The sequence below is a fragment of the Bidens hawaiensis genome, unplaced genomic scaffold (assembly GCF_021521415.1).
Source record: "Bidens hawaiensis isolate Kalapana, Puna unplaced genomic scaffold, B.hawaiensis_p1.1 tig00012685_1, whole genome shotgun sequence".
Taxonomy (NCBI): domain Eukaryota; kingdom Viridiplantae; phylum Streptophyta; class Magnoliopsida; order Asterales; family Asteraceae; genus Bidens; species Bidens hawaiensis.
The window spans coordinates 1-16728 of NW_027492050.1; positions in this window are offsets into that span (position 1 = coordinate 1).

Sequence of the window (16728 nt, forward strand, 5' to 3'; positions counted from 1 at the left end):
CCAGGGCGCGAACGACCCAGAGCTCATCCGCACCTTAACGGGTAAAGATGGCATGCCATCCACATGGGATGCCATCATGACAGCAGCAAAACGCTTTGCGAAAACGGAGAGAAGCAACTGGGTAGAGATCTCCCACAGAGCACAAACCTCTACACCCAGAAAACAAGAGAAGACAACGTCCTTACCGCCCGTTTAAACAAAAAGCGGAAGCTAGGCATTTGGCAGTCAAGGGTAAACTTTGACACCTCATCCGGCTTGCAACATCGGTTAGGCGGAAGGGATAACGTACGGTCGAACCAGAACTCTAGATGGACGCCACTCACCAAAAGCGTCACCGAGATATTCGCCACTGAGGAGCTCCCATGGCCAAAGGCTCCAATAATCCGACATCGTCCCAATGCTGATCGGAGCAAATTCTGTGACTTTCACAGGACAAAAGGCCACAACACTGAAGAATGCACAGACGTAAAGGACATGGTCGAAGCATTTGTCAGAGATGGGACGCTCGCGCACCTCGTGGCGCAATGAACGCTGAGCAGGTTGATCCGTGTAGAACCCCAGCTGGGGAAAACACGAATAAAAATTCCAGCTTCAATGTGGAGACTACATGCTGTGTAAAGAACGAGATCCCGAACCAGGTGCATATCGGCTCGATGGCACTCCCATCCCAACAACATGGAAGGGAGCTCAATTACACAGTTTGCATGTAGATCAATTCCAAATTTGTAAAGAAAAGGCCCAGAGCCACTTCTAATGGAAATGATTCTCCTTAGAACATCGACACTGATGATTTTACATTTATACTTTATGAACTTTCAACACGGATATGCCGGTTTTCACCGCATAATTACGTGGAAAGTCGTTGCATGGGGAAGGCGGCAAAACCCGCATAAACCCAAAAAACGGCAAACCTTCACGCAGGTCAGTTAAAGGTAAAGTACAGTCATCCCACTAAATGAAAGTGCCGGTCTATCCGCATGAATCATGAGAGGAAACTGAACACTAACCTATTAACAACCGCGCGTCGAACGGTTAATTTATTCCACACGGATATGCCGGTTTTCACCGCATAATTACGTGGAAAGTCGTTGCGTGGGGAAGGCGGCAAAACCCGCATAAACCCAAAAAACGGCAAACCTTCACGCAGGTCAGTTGAAGGGTAAAGTTCAGTCATCCCACTAAATGAAAGTGCCGGTCTATCCGCATGAATCATGATAGAGGAAACTGAACACTAACCTATTAACAACCGCGCGTCGAACGGTTAATTTATTCAACACTAATATGCCGGTTTTCACCGCATAATTACGTGGAAAGTCGTTGCGTGGGGAAGGCGGCAAAACCCGCATAAACCCAAAAAATGGCAAACCTTCACGCAGGTCAGTTATAGGTAAACTTTGGTCAACTAAATGAAAGTGCCGGTCCTAACCGCACAAATCATGAGAGGAAACCGAACCTATTGACAACCGCGCGTCGAACGAGAGAATTTCTAACAAAAGGATGAGGAAAACCTACACGCAGGTCAGATATAGGTAAAGTTTAGCCATCCTACTAAGTTCAAGTGACGGTCCTACCCGCACAATCACGAAAGAGGAAGCAAAACTTCAACCTATTATCTACCACGTTCAAAGGTTAACTTATCCTAAACACTTAGAAATTTCAAAAAAGATGAGGAAAACCTCCACGCAGGTTAGATGTAGGTAAAGTTTAGCCATCCTACTAAGTGCAAGTGACGGTCCTACCCGCACAATCACGAAAGAGGAAGCAAAACTTCAACCTATTATCTACCACGTTCAAAGGTTAACTTATTCTACTCACTTGGAAAATTGCTAATTTAAACTAAAGTATGCAAGTCATATAACGTTTATAAAGCAAGGAATCCAGAGAAAGTAGCGGTCTTACCCGCACAAAGATTTATATTTCATAATATTCATTACAAGAATGGTCGGGTAACTACCCGCCTACAAGAATATAAATCTATACAAGCTAAATCTATCCTAGCAGTGGGAAGGGATCTTCAGGATCAAGCTTCAGGGCCACTTCCACTTGGACCAGCACCATCAGTAGAGCGTGGTAGTTCAAGGAAAGCTTTAGGATAGCTAGCCCATCATCAGCAGCAGCAACTTCGTTTACCTTCTCCACCACCGGATGCGGGAAGGCGGCATACTGATTCACTGCTTGGTCATAAACAGCTTCAGTATCAACATTATACAAAGGGAAGTTGGAAGGCGGGACGCCTTTCTCAACGAACCCTAGACCAAGCAGGAAGCCGGCCTTTTCCCCATCCTCGTGAGAAGCGTTGATGGCTGCGCTCATAGCATCGTCATAAGACGTATCAGCAAAGACCCGATGCACAACCTACAAAGAAAAATACAAGTATCAGAACCTTTTCTATTTACAAAGAAAAGCGTAAAGACATAAAAAGCATAAAAAGCATACCTGAGACAACGCTTCTCGAAGAAGCCATTCCTTGGCAACCAGAGCCTCCTGGAGGGCAGCTTGAGCTTCGTTACGGGCGCGTTCGGCTTCACTCTTGTTGAGGTTGGCAAGCCAACACTTCTTTAGCCGCAGCCTCTTCGATGCCCTTTAGCTTCCGCTCAGTGTGGTCAAGCACCCCCCTCTGGTCCAAGATCTCTTGGAGCTTTTTGGCGTCTTCCATCGCCAAGGCATCATGAGCCTGCTGGAGAGCCTCTAATTTGGCTTTAAGCTCTTCATTCTCCATGCGTAGAGGCTCATCAACAGCTTCAGCATTGGTGGCCCTCTCGGTTGCGTTCCTTGCAGTTTCCTTAGCCAGCCGAAGCTGTTAACAGCTTGGGCAGCCTTGGAACGGGCCTCGAGCCGGGCCTGAACTTCAACCTCGAGAGCCTTGAAGGCCTTCTCCTTCTCCGCAGCAGCCGCAGAGAGCCTCCTATTCTCCTCCCGGACAGCCCGCGCCTGAGCTACTTCTTGAATGCGAGCTGCTTTTAACTTGTCGTTTTCACGACAAAGCAGCTCGACGCGCGGCTGCATCCGGGCCAGGAGAACCCGAAGCTCATTGGTTAGCCTACTCTCCTGGTAGCTAGCCATGGCTTCCCCCAACGCACCACTGGGAGCAGCATGACGAGCCCACTCCACGCACTCCACAGGTGTGCGAAGGGTTGTTCCTCGGCGAATGTTCCATCGTGGAACATACACTTCATTGGAATCCGACACTGTAAAAAACATAAAGCAGTTAGGAAAAGATGATAAAAAAATTGTAAAATAGGCCAAAATAACCCTACGCACCTATAGGGTCAATAACAGGCCGATAGCCGCCAAACCCATCACCTGAACCCAAGGGAAATCCATCCAAGAGGTCAGGCAGATGGGAAGGAGGCAGAGGTTGGCGATAAGCCCCATGCATACCTGAAGGATCGGCCGTCGTTGCCGATGACGGAGGAGGCATGGTAACAGCCGCTGCGGTCGCCGCTGCGGAATCCGCAGCAAAAGTAACCGCGGCTCAGTGAAAGATGCGGTAAAAAAATGGCACTGACAGGTCGGCGGTGATGTCATCACCGCTGGAACAGTCGGCTCAACGGAGTGAGCAACTGAACCAGCGGAAGCAGGCGCAGGCGCAGCCGCCTGGGTCGTCGCCTCAGGTAGGCTGACCAAGCCTACCGTCATGGGCGGAGGGGTACTCCTCTGCGCTCCACCCTGGAATGCGTCAACATCCACGCCTGCACAAAGAAGATAAGTATTAATGGAAAGCTATGAAGTTAAAGATAAAATAAAGTTTGTACTTACGGGTTTTCTTGAGCCTGAAAGTGCGGACAGGCGGGGATGAACCCGATGGAGCCGGCCTCTTCACGCCGCTCACCGTCGTCATCCGGGGCTCTCCAGAGGTGACAGTCGCAGCCTCCGGAGCGGTGGTCTTATCACCACCGGGGTTCCCCGCCACCTCATCGCTCTCGGCCTCTGAGTCAGACCGAGGCAACCGGATCGGCAGTGGAGGCCACCTTCTCCTTCCCCTTCCCGCCGGCAGCCTTCTTCTTCCGCACCAACGGAGGACCATCTGCGGATTCCTCATCAGAACATACGATTAGAGGAATTCCAGCAGAGGTTTCAACATTGAGGGGTCGAGGGTTGAATAGCGCCTTACCTGGCCGCCTGGCGCTCAGGATCTCGTGGCCTAGCGGGTAGACCTCCACGAACCGATCCGCCGTTTGTTCTAGGATGGGCAACTCGTTCTCGTCTAGAGCGCGAGTACCCATCCGAGCAGGACTGTCAGCCTCCCGCGGGTGCATGAGCGACTGCAGGTCGTTCCCCTCTGAAATAAACAGGAAAGAAGTTAGAAGAGATTCTAAATCAACAAAAAGAAACAGAGCATACCGTAAGGAACAGAGTTCGAACCGTAATTAAGGACGATTGGGATCTTTTGCGCATCTACATCCTTCCACACCCGGCTCATCCCGAGCATCACCATCCCGGACTCCGCAAACCGGTAAACCGGAGATTGGATTCGGGATATCTTCGAGAACCATTCCGCCTCCTGGTAGTTGGAGGCGTGAAGGCTGGGAAGTGCTTGCCCATTCTTGAATTTCATGGCAAGGGGGATGGCGCGAGCGGAGATGTAGAAGAACTCCCGCTTCCACGAGCGAAGACTGCGCTCGGTTGCGCAAATCTTCAAACCCTTAATCCGGGTTATCAGAGTATACCACCCCTGGATGCACCTCCAGGAGTAGAAGGTCATCAGGCGGTCGACATAGGGCTCAATGCCCAGAATCCGGCACACCCACTCGAAGTGGCGAATCTTCGCGATCGCCATCGGGTGCACCTCGGTCAGGTGCACACCGTGCCTCTCCAGGACACGGTACACAAACTTTATGGGAACCTAAGATTCCCATAAACAAAGAATGCAGCATATACCCCGATCTTGCCTCTGGGGGCATCATACACCGTCTGATGGGGTTCAGGAAACTCAGGCTCGAGAGACTCGAGCATGAACTTCCTGACGACGTACTGATACAGATCGACAGGCAGAGCACACTGGCACTCTCCAGCAGTACTCTTGTCATCAGCGAACACCCCAGCCTCCTGGGCTGTAGATTCGGGATCACGAGAAGACATCTTGCAGATGAAAGAAGAAAACGATTTCAAGAGAATGCTCGACTGAAAGGTGAGTATTCGCCGGAAATCGTTTTGAAGATGAAGAGAAGAGTGAAAGTGTGGATTACAAAGAACCCTCTCCCCCTTTATATACTAATCACAATTAATGCGATGAATTTAATGCGGAGGAGAGAGAAATCGAAGGTGCAATGAAACTATGACACGTGGCAAAAAGCAAGCTGGCAACAGCTGTTGAAAGGACGCGTACCATTAATTTCGCGGCCACGTGCCCGAAAAATCGCGCCCACGCACCTGAAAAAGCGTCTGGAATGACCATGTACTGTCACGTCACCATAACTTCCTGCACGTCCTGACACAGTCAGAAGAAACCGTCGCACGACGTTTCAGAGGTTTGGACTGTTCTTATCCTTTCACCAACTCTTCGAATTTCAAAATTCAAAAAGATTCAAAAGTAAGCGGGAAAATACCCCTTACCTTGGCAACCAAGTAACCATAAGACGGGTGCGGGTACAGTGTTAAGGCAAAACCCTTCACATACTTAGCACCTGCAGGGAATTGACGCCAGGAATACCCTGGCAACCAAGTAACCATAAGACGGGTGCGGGTACAGTGTTAAGGCAAAACCCTTCACATATCTAGCACCCGCAGGGAATTGACGCCAGAAATACCTTGGAAGTAAAGTAACCGTAAGACGAGCGCGGGTACAGTGTTAAGGCAAAACCCTTCACATACCTAGCGCTCCGCAGGGAATTGAAACCAAGAAGGATCTTCTGGGCAATGCTTGCGGAAACGGAAATAACATCCCCGCATAGCGGGAACGTCGAGAACTACATTGTTTGAAGCTCCAAGATGCAATTGGTGGTTTAAACATAATTGATCACTATGTTCAAAACTACCAAAACCTCATGGAGAATCCACACAAGTGGGACTCAACGCTCCTGACTTGCGAGGAGGTTACAGACCTACCCGCATCATACCCAAAGATCAAGCAGGAAAGTCGAGAATTTCTGCAAGTGACAAGGACTTCCGCGGGAAGAATCCCCATGGAAAACCTTAAAACTAAACCCTTTTCAAAACCCTTTGCTTAAGTCCAAAAGTTCACCTCACTTTATTAAACATTCATGAGAAGAACATTGGACTGGGGGGACTTGAAGAGGTAGGTCCCAGCAGAGCCCAGTTGGACCCGCAAGACTCACCTTGAAGAGGGACGTCTGCGCAGAAACCAACTGGATCCGCAGGACACACCATGCTCAGAGACGTGACGTCCTTACGCGCAGTACGCAAGCTGTTCTCGCAGGAAATGCCTCCCAATGGTGGACTCTGCCTGTTCCCGCAGCTGCGGATACAAGCCATCAGGGAAGGCCACCCGCGCAGCAAGGCTACACGCACAAGGCACTTAGCTCTCGATCACTCAGTGTCACCTGAAGGAATGAGCAAAGCCGGGAACAATCCCGCACAAAGGCGGGAGGGGGAATACTCCCGCCCAACTAAGCCAGTCCGTACGATACGGGAAGATCTTCTGTACTGTACCTGACGAGGTATGGGCAAAAGATCTGACTAAAGATACGACAGCTTATTGACAACAGTATGGCGAGCAGCATGCTTTTGTACTGTATGTCACTATTAGCCGCTGCCTACTCACCAACTCCTGTCATACCACGTGCATAGCCGGCAGTTGGTGGAAAATGAATAGTACACAGCAGGCCTGGTCACTGTCAGCCGCTGCCTACCCACCAACTACCAGCAGGGCACGTGCGTAGGCCACAGTTGGTGGAACAGGAATACTATTCAGCCGGCCACACCTCCTTGGAAACCTACCTTCGGCTATAAATACCCCAAATGGTATGATCATCTCATCTCATCACATTACCATCATATTATCATCATATTATACCTGATATCTGCTCTAGCAATCTCTTAATATACATTTATATTTAAAGAGCAATCTAGTCTGATTCTCACGCCGGAGGGTGGTCACAAGGAGGAACCCCCCCCCCTTCTCAGTGACAAGCTCACAGTGTCTGTTTTGCAGGTTATCAGAAGAACCATCTTTTCTGGGTCTAACCCCTCGTGGGAAACATCTATTTAACCCCCAGGTTATCCGTAATCTGCCCGGGGTCCGGTTAGTGTTTCTTCACTGTGCGTTTTCAACTAGATTAATTTGGTTCAATTTGAATTGGGTTTCAAAACTCCTATTGGTTTGTTTGTAACTAGTTTTGGATTGTGGACTCGGACTTAGATTGCGAAAGAGTAAAATTTAGTTGCTGCTATGATATCTTAACATCAGCCTTCTATTGCAACGAGAAATGGTATTTTTTCATCCAGTTTTTATATTTATTGAATTATATTTTTTCAAAAAAATTTCATTTAAGGGTTTTGTCTATATTTATTTTCTTATTGATTTTGTTTGAACCGTCCCTTTTTTAAAAGCATACCACCCTAGAAGAAATCACCTGTATATCTCAACTTTCGACATAGTAGTTTTAGAAAATTGCACTAACCACATAATCTCTGAAATTAAATTTGCTCGATTGCTGACTCTTCTTTCTATGTGCTCGGCTGGCTGGCGATCTGGCATCTATTTTACAATGATCCAGGTGCAGTTACTTATTCTCGAGAAGCGTTGAAGTCAAGTGTTTGGCTGAAGTTGGAACTTGGAATATCTATGAAGTTTTATTATGATGTTGATTGTTTACATACACCAACCAACATGTATGAAGGTGTTATTTAAAAATATTTATCTATTTTATCTTTCTTTTGGCTTTTTTCACATCAATAAAATATTCTGTACATCCACGGCCTTTAAACACAAACACGCCGCAACACGTGGGTGCAAAACCTTGTTAAATAATATGAGGCGATAGATGACGAATAAGAATTATAAAGATTAAAGAAATAAATAGAAAAACATAAATACATGTCATTGTGTGTCAATTCATTTATAATGTATTTAACTATTTAAAAAAAAGTTATACAGCTCTAGAACCACTAGAGCTATGCTACAAATTACTATGAGCATGTGATGACCGTGTGTAAAACCGAAACCCTCTAATTAACTAATGACACCATAGGGTGTGCATGGGCTGTTGGTTTCAAGAAAACTAAAAGCTGAGGGCTAGAAGGGAAGTTTGTTGAATCTTGAGCCTTAATGTAGGGTTGTTTAAATGAACCGAATGAACACGAATGAGGATTGTTCGTATTCGTTCGGTTAATGTTAACTGAATAAACGAATGAATATGATTACTATAATATATATCTCGAGAGGACTAATAAACTAATATAAACAAGTACCGTGTTGTAATCGTCACCGCCGCCGCATCGCGCGGGCACCTACTAGTCAATAAGTATATCAATTACATTCTTTGCAGTATATTAATATGGCACAACTTGCTTTTCAACATTTTAAGTTATGGGATTAGATTGGGCCTTTTTGAAATTAGATATCACTAGGGCCAGGGTGTTATCAACCTCTTCAATTTCCCTTAGGTTTATCAAGCCTTTCAATTACCTCCTGGTCTAGCTCCCCCTCTTCATTTAGAGTTTTAGTAATCTGAGCCTCCTCCAACAGAGTTTCTTGTTATACAAACTCCTACTCAATCAGGGATTTAGCAATCCTTTCTCTCTCCATCATTTCATTCAAAGTGTCAGCATACCTTTTGGCAGCTTGTTCCTCAGTTTCATCAACATCAAACACATCATCAATAGTTCTCTTCTTTGTAGTATTCAAGGGCTGCAATTGTTCTTCATTTTCAGCTACTGATTTGCCCTTGATCCTCCTCATCTCTTCATTAGATTTCCTCACCATTTCTGGTTCACTGGGAAAATTTTTAATTTCGTCCATCAAGTCCCTCATCTCCTCATCTACATCATTAACCTTCTTTAACACAAAGGTTTCATCATCATTAATTTCCTCAGTCAACACCAACTCCTCAGTATCACCTCCTTCATCCATAATTGCATCAGTTTGTGGCTCCGTACCAATAACTTCAGTTGCTATGGTATCATTTTGCACATCATCCTCATTCATATCAGCAGCCATCTCCTTCTCAACCACCTTCTCCACCACATTCAAAATCACTTCCTCATTTACATCATAGTTTTGTTCTCCTCCATCAGACTCATCCGCCTCATAATCACTATCATCTATCCTTCTCTCTTCATTATCATCATATTCCTCATCACTACCTCCATACATGTCACAAAGATTTTTCAATATATCTTCCTCCACAGCCTCATCTCTCACGTCAACATCCCTCACATCAATGAAAACAGAAGTATTCTCCCCCCGTTTTGGTACAGTTGAGGTCTTCTCAACCTCAGCCTCCAGGGTTTGAATTCTGTGATGAGTTTGTGCCAACTGTGATCTAAACTCATCATTTTCCTTTTTAAGATCTTCATTTTGCCTTCTCAAATCAACATTTTTGACCACTTGATCCCTGTATATGATAAATAAATGAGCACCATGGGAAGGGGATCGGGTTGGTGGATCCGAGAATGGATAAGGGATATTGGTTTGGGGTTGGATTGGCTCATGGGCAGGGCTTGGGCTTTCGATGATATTTGTGCTGGTTGAGGGTAAAGGGTTGATATTTTGCACTAAATGTTGTGTAAAGGTGTGGACAATTTCAAATGTAGGTTGGTCTGTAGGTTGGGATTGGGTTGGGGATTGGAATGGTGTGTTTTGGTAGGTTTAGTAGGTGAGTAGGGACATGTTCTGGTATGTAAGGTTCATGGAAGGGTAGGTCTTGTGGTGGGATAATAGGTTGGTTTTGGTTAAGGTTTTGGGTTTGAGTTTTCGGTGGGATTTGGGTTTGTGGTTGGATTTGATCTTGGTTTTGGGTTAGGGAAATGTGTTAATATGGTGGTGATTGTGTCTGTACAGGTGGGGATGGAATAAAAGGTTCATTTTTTGGTGGCGGGGATGGTGTTTGGTGTTGTGGTGGGGATAGGATTTGTTGTTGCGGTGGGCTAATGGGTGAGGCTGGTGGTGTAGGTAAGGGTTGGTTCAAAATCTCCCCCTGTGCTTGTGCATCAACAACCTCATCATCAACAAAATTTTCTTCAAGTATTCCATCTCAGCACCTCCAACATCACCATCATCAGAGTCATCATCAAAATCATCATCATCACTCTCATCCTCTTCCTCCTCAGAACTTAAATCTGGAACATGAAAATCGCCAAATTATTATCCAACAACCAAGGCAAAATGTCAAACTCCACGTCAGGATTGAAGCGGCTTGTGGAAGCGAACTTCTATTCGTTTGTTGACATTTGGATCTTGCAAAATGTGTGTTGTGCCAATGGTTGGCAAGTCAGGTAATACTCGGTTAAAGATAATTTGTAGAAACCTTGGATATACCAAGAATTTATCTTTATCCTCCTTCCTCAAATTTGCAGCTAAGCCCTCAAAGATCATCTTTGAATAGTTGAATGGTTGTCTGAAAACGACAGCCACTGTGGAATTAGCAAGATCACCACTCATCAGAGTCCATGACCCTTTCCTTGGTCCAAATCCTTGCACAATATGGTGTATCAAAAACCGGTACACATTAGGGAACATGCCCTTCTTGAATTGTCCCTCATGGACGTCACCCTGATATCCCATTGTTGTTTGAAATATCATTAGCAATCGATCAGTGTGAAGTGAATTGGGTTCTTCAAATTATCTTGTAATTGAAGGCTTGCCCGTATAAGATGTTCCGTTATGATAATATTATGGTGCCACAGTAGCCTCTATCCGCCTACCTCCTGCATCGTCGTGTAATTCGGTAGAGTGCAATAAGTCCAGCTGATGAATTCTGTAAATAACTGGACTTTCAATGGAAATTATATAGTTGTAGCCATCTTATCATATGTTCCATAGGGTGGTTATCATGAGTTACTTGCAAAAGAGCACACATGTTGTGTTTCTTCTCGGAAGGATTTGCTAGAACAACTGCCATATCTGTACATACACAAACAAAGACACATTCAAAGTAGAAATTAGAAATAAAGTTCATAACTTTGATATGTTTTAGGTTAGAATTTGAAGAAGTAAAGAGAAAATGTTTTTAAGAACCTGTGCTTCGAAAAGTTAATAACCTACAGAGAAAATAGAGATTGAAATTTACCGAGTCAGTTAAGATGAAATTGAAGGTGTAAATGCACATAATCATTGTCGGAAAACATTCAATTGAAGCTTACCGAGTCGGATTAAGTGGGCTGAACAAATTAGGTTAGGAAAATTATAAAACGATTGAAATTTTTTGGAAGTAGCGAGTTCAGGAAATAATGCAGTAGTGGGAAGATGAAGAAATGGAATGTAAAATTTTCTCTAAGTCCCTCTTTTATAGCTTTTGAAAGTGGGTTTTAAATAAATTTTGCCTTTTAGTGTGAAAAAGCTGTCAAGCAGTCAAAATATCCAAGTAAATATATTCCATTTTAAAACCATGCTCGATAAAGCATATTTAACTAACCTTGCTCGGAAAAGTTTTATTCACAAAGCTTGCTAGGTAAAGTCCACTTTTCAAAGCTTGCTCATTCCAGAATTTTGTTCAGAAATTATAAAGTAATTAAAAATAATCCCAAGTAAATAAAGTGAAGTAAGCTTACTCGAAATACAAGATTGCTCGAGAAATAAATCACAAGACAAATAATCAAGTAGAAGTCATCAAATAGGCAACCTTGCTAGGAATCAATAAAGAATCCTAAAATAACATCTTAAAGACCTTTCTAATTGTCAACCTTGCTTGAATATCTGAACATCACATACCTTACCCGAAAATACTTAAAACAATTAACAAATATTCATTCAAGTATACCTTAAAGAAAAGTATGCTAAAAAATACTTCAAGAATGCAAAGTGTGCTAGAGAAGATTTGTTATCCTTTGATATACAAGTATGCTCTAGAAACAAAATGTACTCGAAAAGTAAAGTGTTCTAGTCATTTTCTGAAATCACCAAGTATGCTGGGAGAACACTTGGAATGTTTTCCCAATTTCCAAGTGTGCCCGAAACATATAGTGTACCCGGTAACCAAAGTTTGCTCGAAAACACTTGTAATTTCAAAGAATCACACTTAAAATCATGAACTATGCTAGACAAAGACTTATAACGACTAAAAAAACTAAGTTTACCCGAAACAAGTATTCAAAGCATATTCACTCAAGTATCATATAATCATCAAGTATGCTAGATATCAAAGGGTAGCTGATGATACATGAATAATTCATTTAAGCACTGAAAATCACAAAGCTTACTCGAATGTGTTAAAAATTCAAACAGATCACCTAAGTGTGCTAGACTTGTTTAAAAACATTAAAGCTTGCTAGTGTATCTCAAAATCATTAAAGCTTGCTAGATTAACTACAAATCATCAAATCTTGTTAGAATTGATCAAAGAACAATCAAAGCTTTCTAGATAAACAAATTTAGACATATTCAATTATTAAGCTTGCCCGAATGAGTTTAACTTCAAATAAAACACCTAAGTCTACTCGAAAGTATAAAAAATCAAGAAAGCATGCTCAAAATGGATAAACTTCATACAAAACATCTAAGTTTACGCGAAAAGGTTGAAAGTCATCAAACCTTACTTGAAAAGTACATATTCAAACACATTCAACGTAAAATGCAACTCTCTTTGTCTTAAACCATATAACAAACAATTTTATCATTAAAGATCTTTGTTTAAGAACAAATGGTGCATAATGAGATCAAATTTCAGTCTTAATTCCTTTCAAACCATTTTCTTTCTTTTTGTGAAAAGATCTCAACATGGGATTATATTGATTAAGTCACCTCTTAATGCTTCATTATCAACATTATTATAACTAATCAGATAGGTTAATAGCAGGTCTAGACTTAGCATGAATTTCATTGTATTGGTGATATGTTTAAGGTTCAATTAGTTTTGCTTAAATCATAAATGGATAACACTTATTGTGCTATGACGCTCCATATCTCTTCTCAAGGCTTATTTGGCTTTCTCCAGATCACCCCAATTTGACTTCAATCCCCTGATATTTGGTCAAAAATTTTGTTTATTACAGAACTTATTAGATATTTTTGAAATTTTCTTTTCAAACAAAAAGATGTTAAATGTTGGACTTCCATGCCATCCGGAATTACAGGCCTTTCATTCGAGACATGACAGGACTTATATTGATGCCCCCATCTCTGTAGTTCTAGTTTAAACTCTCTTTGTTAGATAATAATTAAAAAAAACTTTTAAATACTTCTCAACTTTTGGTTGATTTATTTTTAGTTTTCATTTTCTCAAATTTCTCATACTTTTCCTTCGTCATATTTAAAGATGTTTCATTTTTGGGTTGACCAAATACCAACAGGATTGTGTATAACTTGATATTCACTTTTCTGCCTATCATTTGGAGAGATTTATATTGGAACATGCATAGTCAACAATGTATCTCCACATTAAGCTTAGCATTTTCTTATGTTTATATCACATCAACTTTTACAAATCATGGGAGCAACCATACATATTAATGGCTGAACTAATAGTCTTTTTGGCCTATTAAATCCATATGATTAGCAAAATAATCAATGTACTATCATTTCCCGTAAGGTTGGATCAATTTTCATTGAAAACCTTTTAAAACTTCATTAAAGCTTGAAATGAATAATCTTATTACACTACAACAAAAAGGGCTTTTCAGTACGCACAAAAGCGCCCTAAAATGCTATTTAATAGGACCTTTCATTAAATAGGACCAACGAGAAAAAGCGATTCATGTAAAGGGGTTGTAATAAGTCTTGGAACTCAAATGGTGTCCTGATATCCCAAATAAGATTATGAAACCAATTTTATGGTCACATAATATATCCATTAACAATCCAAAAAGCGTCCTGATAAAAACATATTAGGACACTTTTACTACGTTTTGACATGTGCTTACCTAATCGTAAACTTTTGATACACATGCAAGCGTCCTTAAAAATTAATTTATAGGACCCTGATGATAGAACATTATAGTACCAAGAAAAGGGTCCAGATATCCCAAACAATTTTATGAAACTAAATTTTATGGTCGCATAATATATCTATGAACAATTTAAACGTCCTAAAAAAACATATTATGACACTTTCACAATGTTCTAACGTTTAGGACAAAAATTAGAAGTTATAACAAATCATAATATACAACCATTTTTTAAACGTCCACACACACAATTTTACTATACGGTTATGGACATCTAAATATTGAAAGAAATAAAACTTTATTATAACAAAAAAAACTAAACATAAATAAGTTATAACATTATCCAACCTATACTCTTGTAACATTCAAGTAAAAAAAATTAAAATCAATAAAAGAAACCAGCACCATGAAATCCCAAGTCATCATGCGTATGTCCTCAATCCTCATGTACTACCTACAAATAAACCAATCATGTATAAGCATTAAGTTCTATGTTATTAAAATTATTCGTATCACAAGTTTAACAAATACATACAGAGATGAATGGATAAGGCCATGCGATGGATACACCAATACAATCTTGAATTGGGCTCTAATTTCTTGTACCTAAATTTTGTTAAAACATTTATAATAGTTAGTAAACGATCAGTACATAATCAGCAAACATACTTTATTAAAGTGGTAGGAATGCAAAAGGGTATTTCTAGAATTAAGAATTATGCTCAACATTTTTATTTGTTCGTCATACTGGTCAAAAGGGTACTGCAGTTCAGCCCTAAATTCAAACCAACTAATCAATCATAATTCATAAACATTGATCTAAAAAAACATGCTTTACTCAACTGAAACGTATCAAATTCTTCAAATTAAAATCATGTACTAATTATATATTTAATCAGAGCATGATGACAGTTATATGATAATTGAACTAGTTAGGTCTGAAAGTGAAAGTCAGTTTGATTAGCCAACTAATATAAGCATTGACTGGCCGAATGGTCAACGGATTAAGGCCTAACTAGTTCCACCCATGGATCAAGTATCATTGTATACAATGTTTTCACAACTATATATAACGGTCATAGAACAAGTTTGCTTGCTGGCCCTACTAATACGATCAATTTTAAAAGCTATGTAGTTAATGCCAAAAAATAGCCGATATCGGTCGCTGACCGATATCAAAAATATCAGTTATTGAAGTGGTATAGCGGTGTATAATATATATATATATATATATACATATATATATAGGATCATGAGAAAACTCTATTTTATGGAGAAAACTAGAGAACTAATAATGAAGTATTTTTAATTTAATTAAAAAAATTATTTTTCAAATTTTATTTCTTTCATCATTCTTATATGTTGTTATTCTTCACCACAAAAAAATATATAAAAAAATAAAAAAATTAGCGAGTAATGCATATATGCAATACATCGACTTTTTTTATAATGCATATCTGCAATAGTGTGCATTTTGATTTTTGAAATAGTGTTGAATAGCATATATATAGTTGTTTGTATTGTATATTTGCAATAGTGTTATATTATATACAAAAATTAAAAAAAATCGATATAGTGCATATGTGCATTAGTGTTGTATTACATATATGCGATAATGTGTTTTGCATACAATTATTAGTGTCGTATTTGCATATATTCAATAGTGTGTATTAGTTAATGTATTTGTGTTGTATTAAATGCAATAAAACACTATTTTATATATACATTACACATTAATGCACATACGCATTACATCGACGGTTTTTTTTTTAAGTTTTTTTATTTTTTTATTTTTTAGGAACAATATCATCTTATTAGAAGGAGGAAAGAAAAAAAATCACAAAATAATTTTTAAAAAGTAGTTAAAAATAATTTTTTACTACTTCTCTAGTTCTCTCTTTAAGATGAGTTCTCTCTAGATTCCGCCCATGTATATACATACACACACACACACACACACACATATATATATATATATAACACCAAAAGTTATCTAATATTAATACTTAAGTGTTAATACCAAAATCACAAAAGTCAACAGTTCAAAACACAAAATAACAATATTTTTAAATTAAGACATGATTTAATCAATTAATCGAAAGCCATAAAATCCTCCTTCGAGTCCACATCAACCAAATCCTCCAATTGTTTTTCAAGATCGTCCATTTCAATTGTAGCATCACCATTATCTCTATTAATATTAGGGTTAAATCAAATGGAATTGGGCTCTAAGCTAAAAAAAGGTAACGAGAATCATCTTTGGGCTAAAAAGAACAAATTTGGGTAAAAAATTTTGAACTGATAAACTCGCCGATAAATCCGCTATATTAGTAGTCAAATAGCGGCAAAATATCGGTAAATAGCGCTGCAAATATCGGAACCAATATTTGGGCCGATATTTCGACCGCTATTTTACAGATGGACTGATAACCGCTATAGCACCGATATTGATAGCATAGTTTAATAGCCGGATGCGTGATAAAAAATTTAAAAACTATATAAAATATATAACTAACTAAATATTTACAATGTCAATAAAATAGAGATCTAAAGTTAAACAGTATACGAAGGTTGAAATGGACAAATGGTAACTGAATCAATAAATAAGATATACATTAAATCCGACCTAATCCTATCACCCCCTTGGGTTTATCTAAAAAACAGCTATAAGTTAAACAAACCGGGCTACTGTGGACATCGGTTCACGATACAAACACATATACT